Source organism: Salmo trutta, chromosome 29 (genome assembly GCF_901001165.1).
Source record: "Salmo trutta chromosome 29, fSalTru1.1, whole genome shotgun sequence".
NCBI classification, from domain to species: Eukaryota; Metazoa; Chordata; class Actinopteri; order Salmoniformes; family Salmonidae; genus Salmo; species Salmo trutta.
This window is the reverse complement of record NC_042985.1, coordinates 15,700,386-15,707,445: the sequence shown is the minus strand read 5'-3', so window position 1 is coordinate 15,707,445 and position 7,060 is coordinate 15,700,386. Positions and strand designations below refer to the sequence as shown.

Genomic DNA, 7,060 nt, shown 5'->3' with positions numbered 1-7,060 from the left:
ATGTAATGTAATGCAACTTTTTTAATTCTAAAAGGATAATAAAATAATGAAATGTAAGGGCTTTTAAATTCCCTGTAATCAGAGAGAATGAGATACAGAGAGAGTGTAGTGAGTACAGACACACAGGAGATGGAGAGGCTGACATAACAGAGCTGTGTCTTACCGTCGTCAAGGTGATGTCCTGCAGGCCGATGGATCTGAAGGTGGGCTCTCTCTCCTCCGGCTCCTGCTTGATGTTCACATCTCTCCCACTCTGTGGGGAAGGCTCTGCTGGGGGGCAAGGGGGTGCTGCTTGCACAGGTTGCTGCTGCACGAGCCTGGATACAGGCTGACATGACAAGGGCTGCTGGCCTGGGACTGTGTGCTGGGGGGCCCAGAGGGCTGCCGGTGGGGGAGGGGGAGGTGGGCGACTGGTAGGGCAGGGAGTGGAGCTGGGGGGGAGGATGGCCCGGAATGGGGCGAGGGAACCATGTGGGCTGGAGGGGCACTGGAGGTAGTGGGACAGGAGGCAGACCTCTGGTTGGTGGGGTGGTAGCCCCCCATAGCTCTCTGCAGCTGGGGGGAGGGCTGCATCGGATGGTTGGGGTGGGTGGGTGAGGGCTGGCCCATAGGGTGGTTGGGGCGGGTGGGCGAGGGCACCTGGCTGGGGTTGGGGGGGCAGTGGTAGCCCATGGAGAGCAGGTGAGGGGCAGAGTGGGAGGAGTGGGTCATGGGCTGGCTGTGGGGGGCCGTGGAGATGGGCTGTGGGGGCTGGAGACCTGCTGGGCGGAGGTGGATGGGGAGGAGTGGTACACAAAACCCAGCCCCATGGGGTGGGGGTGGGAGGCCTCGGGGTCAGACTGCTGCTGGTGGAAAGGCATCCTCTCATAGCCCTGCGGAGCCCCAGTGTTCATGTTCATGGAAAGGCTGGGCTGGCCATTGTAGGGCAGGTTGGGATTTAGGTTGCTTAGGTGGCCGGGGTGGGGTGTGACTCTGCTGCACAGGATGGTGTTTGGTAGGAGGGCCTGTTGGGAGGGGCTGGGCCCCCGGATGGAACGTCATGTGGCAGTCAGCAGGCGTGTGGAAGGCCTCGGCCCTGGAGGTGAGGCAGGTGCTGGAAGGAGGGGGAGCCCATGAGGGGGCAGGCAGGCTGCAGAGTATGGAGGCTGGAGCCGGGGCCCGCAGCCAGGCCCCGGGGAGAGCTGGACAGAAGGCCGTCCGGTTGGTGGCCCTGCTCAGGGGAAGGCAGCTGGGTGTGGGTACTGCGGACCAGGCTGGCAGCATGGGCCAGGGGCATGGACATACCAGGCATGGGGGGCACAGCAGGGAGCCCTTCCATCTCTTCTCTGTTGTGCTCTTGCTTCACCAGGACTGGAGACAGTGAGTGAGAGTGAGCGAGAGAGAGAGAGGGAGGGAGGGCGGGCGGTAGACAGAGAGAGAGAGAGAGAGAGAGAGAGAGAGAGGGCGGTAGACAGAGAGAGAGAGAGAGGGCGGTAGACAGAGAGAGAGAGACACTCAGTATGGGAAACCAACACATTGCCATTCACATGATACCAGCATTAACATATTCAAATCTTTCATTGCAGCCATAAATATTTTGGTGACGTATGTGATGATTATGACAACAGATAATGAATTCCAAAGAAAAACACAAGGCAGTACTCATTTGTTTACCAAATTCTGGAACACCACAAATAGCCAAATCTCAGGATTAACTTCCCAATCAACATCCACCAAGTCAAAGCATTGTGGTTCACCCAAGTTCAGAATTTATGTGTTAACTAGATTAGAAATCTTTACTTAAACGGAGCACCTTTACAACAGCGCATAGCACAACTCTGCTGTGTACCAATCAGTGACCTATTTCCCAATCTGGTGCTTGTGACCGGGAAGGGTTTTGTTTTGACCCAGCTCTGAATCAGAGAGAGGGAGCATATGTTGTTGGGTTTGGGTGCCATCATGTTGACTGCAGTATGGGGAGAAGCAAAATGCCTTCCAGCCATGCTGAAACCAGGAGGAGGACAAACCAGTTCACAGCCCCTAGTACCCCTACTACCTCCCCGGGCCCTCCCTCTGACAGGCATGTTACTGAGAGAATACAGCCAGGAAGACTTGTGTCTGAGGGGGAAGGGACAGAGATACTGTGATAGATTGGGTTAAATGGTGCTTTTTTCCATGTTTTCGTTTTGAAGGGGAAAGACACTGCGATATTGTAGAGACAGAAGGGTGTTCCTCTGGACTATGCTGACAGCACCTATCCATACTTGGCCAACCCTAATGACTAAGTTTTTCTTGTCTTGACCACCTGACCAGGAACAACTGAGAACCCTACACATTCTAATCGTGACATCCTCTTTAAGGGATCTCAGAAGTTAACTGATGCTCTTCTCTCACAGTTCATCCCTATACCGGGCCAGCCAGGGCCCTACTACCCACGCACACTAGGTAGCACAGTGTGATTGGTGGGCCGGTGATGCCACAATTAAGCGTGCGGTGTCCGTGGTAACAATAGTGGCGTCTACACTGACAGAGCAGGCTTCCTGTGCTGTGCTCTAATTGGCTGTCCTGGTAGGGTAGCGTGGAAAACAGGAAGCACTTGAAGAGTGGGCGACGTGCTGCAAACAGAGAGTGGGTGGAGGGGCACATACACATCTAAACGCACGCACACACACTGCTGTGGTAGATATCAGAAATTGCTCACTTGTCATTATATTCCGCCAACACAGTTTTCATTTTGACTAACGTTGATTTGACGTTATTGTTGGAAAACAATAACAATATCAAGTAACTATGCAGGGATTTGACTTAATGAAAAACATTAGGAAACTGTAGAATCCACGTAAAACAAAAACTAATTTTCAGCCTCGAAGAGATTTAATTTTAGGCAAACAACACCATTTGAAATTCCCACAATTCCTGTGTGCAATAAAATGTTCCTGGAGAGCAGAGATTTGCATACTAAAACTTCAATGCAAATACACATCAGAAATAGACAGCAATATAGTTTCATGGTGCTTTACATGAACAGTTGGCAGGTGCACATGTAACTGTTACTGGAGGTGCCCCTTCTTTAACCACAGCTATGCAAACTGGGAGGGAAAGTTCAAAGCTCTCCAAAACCGGGTTAGTTAGCTAAGCCCAAAAGCAGGATCCTCGGCAGTGTGTGTATGTTTGTATGCATGTGCTGCTGCTTTCCATGGCTGTATCTGCTTGCTGTCAGTCCCCCTGAGATGTCAACAGAGGAGTGAAAAGCAGGTTTCAACGTGACTCCACTTGATCCTGTTCCAGTATGTCTTTAGAACACTCCCACTGCCACACATACGACACAATTGCTACATCATATAAATGTGGTTGATGAGATGTTATCTAAACACCACGTGTTGCCATACAGTGAGGGAAAAAAGTATTTGATCCCTGCTAATTTTGTACATTTGGCCACTGACAAAGAAATGATCAGTCTATAATTTTAATGGTAGGTTTATTTGAACAGTGGGAGACAGAATAACAACAAAAAAATCCAGAAAAACGCATGTCAAAAATGTTATAAATTGATTTGCATTTTAATGAGGGAAATAAGTATTTGGCCCCCTCTCAATCAGAAAGATTTCTGGCTCCCAGGTGTATTTTATACAGGTAACGAGCTGAGATTAGGAGCACACTCTTAAAGGGAACGCTCCTAATCTCAGTTTGTTACCTGTATAAAAGACACCTGTCCACAGAAGCAATCAGTTAATCAGATTCCAAACTCTCCACCATGGCCAAGACCAAAGAGCTCTCCAAGGATGTCAGGGACAAGATTGTAGACCTACACAAGGCTGGAATGGGCTACAAGACCATCGCCAAGCAGCTTGGTGAGAAGGTGACAACAGTTGGTGTGATTATTCGCAAATGAAAGAAACCCAAAAGAACTGTCAATCTCCCTCGGCCTAGGGCTCCATGCAAGATCTCACCTCGTGGAGTTGCAATGATCATGAGAACGGTGAGGAATCGGCCCAGAACTACACGGGAGGATCTTGTCAATGATCTCAAGGTAGCTGGGACCATAGTCACCAAGAAAACAATCGGTAACACACTACGCCGTGAAGGACTGAAATCCTGCAGCGCCAGCAAGGTCCCCTGCTCAAGAAAGCACATATACATGCCCGTCTGAAGTTTGCCAATGAACATATGAATGATTCAGAGGACAACTGGGTGAAAGTGTTGTGGTCAGATGAGACCAAAATGGAGCTCTTTGGCATCAACTCAACTCGCCGTGTTTGGAGGAGGAGGAATGCTGCCTATGACCCCAAGAACACCATCCCCACCGTCAAACATGGAGGTGGAAACATTATGCTTTGGGGGTGTTTTTCTGCTAAGGGGAGAGGACAACTTCACCGCATCAAAGGGACGATGGACGGGGCCATGTACCGTCAAATCTTGGGTGAGAACCTCCTTCCCTCAGCCAGGGCATTGAAAATGGGTTGTGGATGGGTATTCCAGCATGACATGACCCAAAACACACGGCCAAGGCAACAAAGGAGTGGCTCAAGAAGAAGCACATTAAGGTCCTGGAGTGGCCTAGCCAGTCTCCAGACCTTAATCCCATAGAAAATCTGTGGAGGGAGCTGAAGGTTCAAGTTGCCAAACGTCAGCCTCGAAACCTTAATGACTTGGAGAAGATCTGCAAAGAGGAGTGGGACAAAATCCCTCCTGAGATGTGTGCAAACCTGGTGGCCAACTACAAGAAATGTCTGACCTCTGTGATTGCCAACAAGGGTTTTGCCACCAAGTACTAAGTCATGTTTTGCAGAGGGGTCAAATACTTATTTCCCTCATTAAAATGCAAATCATTTTATAACATTTTTGACATGCTTTTTTCTGGATTTTTTGGTTGTTATTCTCTCACTGTTCAAATAAACCTACCATTGAAATTATAGACTGATAATTTCTTTGTCAGTGGGCAAACGTACAAAATCAGCAGGCGATCAAATACTTTTTTCCCTCACTGTATCTAATCATCTGCAGTGGAACTTAACCGCCAGTGATTCTAAATACTTGCAATTCAAGCACTATGATTGGTGTAGAATGCAGATCGTCCTACCTGACAGGTAAGTGAAGCGTTGTGATTGGCTCCTTTTCCGTTTGCCATTACACACGTAGAAGTGCACCTGAACAGCTGAGGTCACGGTCTTACTGTGGTAGGGAGGGACCTCGACTACGACGCTCGACTGGGAGAAGGAACCAACACAGTCAACGTTTCCACTTCTCACAGACATTCACATTAGTCAGGATACTTTAGTAATAATTCATGAATAATGCTACATCAATATAACAGCTGTAAAAATATAGCCTAATGATACAGAATAATATACATCATGTTTGTGACAGCTAAGCTACAGAGAGGTGTAGAAAGCTTATGTTCTACTTACTCCTTGACTTTTCTCATGGATGATTTTTGCCTCCACTTCCCACTGGGGTCTTCCATCTAAAAAGACAAAAAGAGAGGGAGAAGACATGACAGATGAGTAAAACACATTGTAGGACTCCATTTTGACAGACGGCAAGATCACAGCATTCCCACTCCAGTCTGGGCCTGGCGAGAGACAATGCATTCGGCTCTTTGTCTGCTTTTCAAATTATGTGTGAATTAATGAATAAATGGCAGAATGGCACCCATAGGGATTCAGCATAGTCTCAACCCACCTCCTCCACAAAACAGATGGAGTCAACAGACAAATTTGACACAAAGGACTCCATCAAATCCTCCCCTAATTGAATTGCCAGCTCTTGGACTAATTCCTATATCAATGTGAATCTGGGAGGAAGTGAATTATAGTATCTGTCAAATAGTTTTCAAATAGAAAACCAAGACCATTACATTTAAAGATCATACAGTAATGCTGAGTTGAATAAGTCAAGTAGCTCAAAGCACCTGACTCCGGCCAAAGAACCTAATTATGAAGACAATCTATGATCATTGCACTATATTTCAGACCCTCTGGGTTACTATCTATTTTCCTAATGATCATCATGTCAGTGTAAGACTCTCTGCCCCAGCAGACATGGCTCAATATGAACCACAGAAAATCTTCGGAAAACAGAGGGATTTCAATTGGTTCTGGCTGGGGGACCAGAAACATTTCAATGATGTCATCTTTATGGACACAAAAACTCTGTGGAGAGTATTTTTACAGCTATTAAAAAGTAATCAAAGTCTAAATATCCTGCTGTTTGTCTTGCCTGGTTAACATTATGGAGAGACGAGTGGAATAACTCTATTTATTTAAAATCCCTGCCTCCCTCCGCCGGTCGGTCCACCATGCGCTAGGCTACGTTGCGCTGCCAGAGTTCTGGCTGGCTTAGGAAAGGAAACATCCTCTTATTTTCCGGTTTTCCTCCTACAGATCTAATGATCTGGCCAGACATCTTAGGCATCCAGCCATTCAGAAAAACAGTTGAGAGAATTATAACGGGCTGCTGCAGTTAAGGAGAAGTCACGATCATCACAACTACTAAATAAGAAATGTATTCAGCTACTACTGCACAACTACTGCAGTCACTTCAGTAGTAAGTAGCTACAACTTTTTTTAAATGGCATGATGCCACACTAACTTGCAATTGCAAATGGGGCTGTTTCATGCTGTTCATAACGTCACATATGGATCTGATTACATCTGACCGCACCTGTGTTACTTCTCCACTTAACCAAAGGGCTCCCCAAAACAATCTGTCCTAATGCCTGCTGAAAGACTCCCCATCTTTACAATGGGATCTTATAGCTGTACTGTAGTTATAGGCTAAGTCCTGTACATCTACAGTATTCTGCTTTTCTTTCCAAACGCTTCCCCTTCTAATAGCCATCTATAGTAGATGGCCCTACTCTGATCTCCTCTTAACTGGTAACTGTTCAGAGAGATAACACACTACTTTAGTTAGGAAGACCCTTGATCTCATCCTAACAGAGGCAGATGACAGTCTTTGCCCCAGTAATCCTGTGGTGCATTAGACTCTTCTATAGAACTCAGTGGAGATTCCACCGTCCCACAGAATGAAACAGAACAGGTTTATGACATAAGCCACTTTAGGCTATTGTATCTCTACT

General features: G+C 47.2%; 1 pseudogene; it reads right to left on the bottom strand.

The window, feature by feature from the left end:
• Positions 1-7,060, bottom strand: part of LOC115167006 (nuclear factor of activated T-cells, cytoplasmic 3-like) — a 70,337-nt pseudogene that overhangs the window by 3,627 nt on the left and 59,650 nt on the right.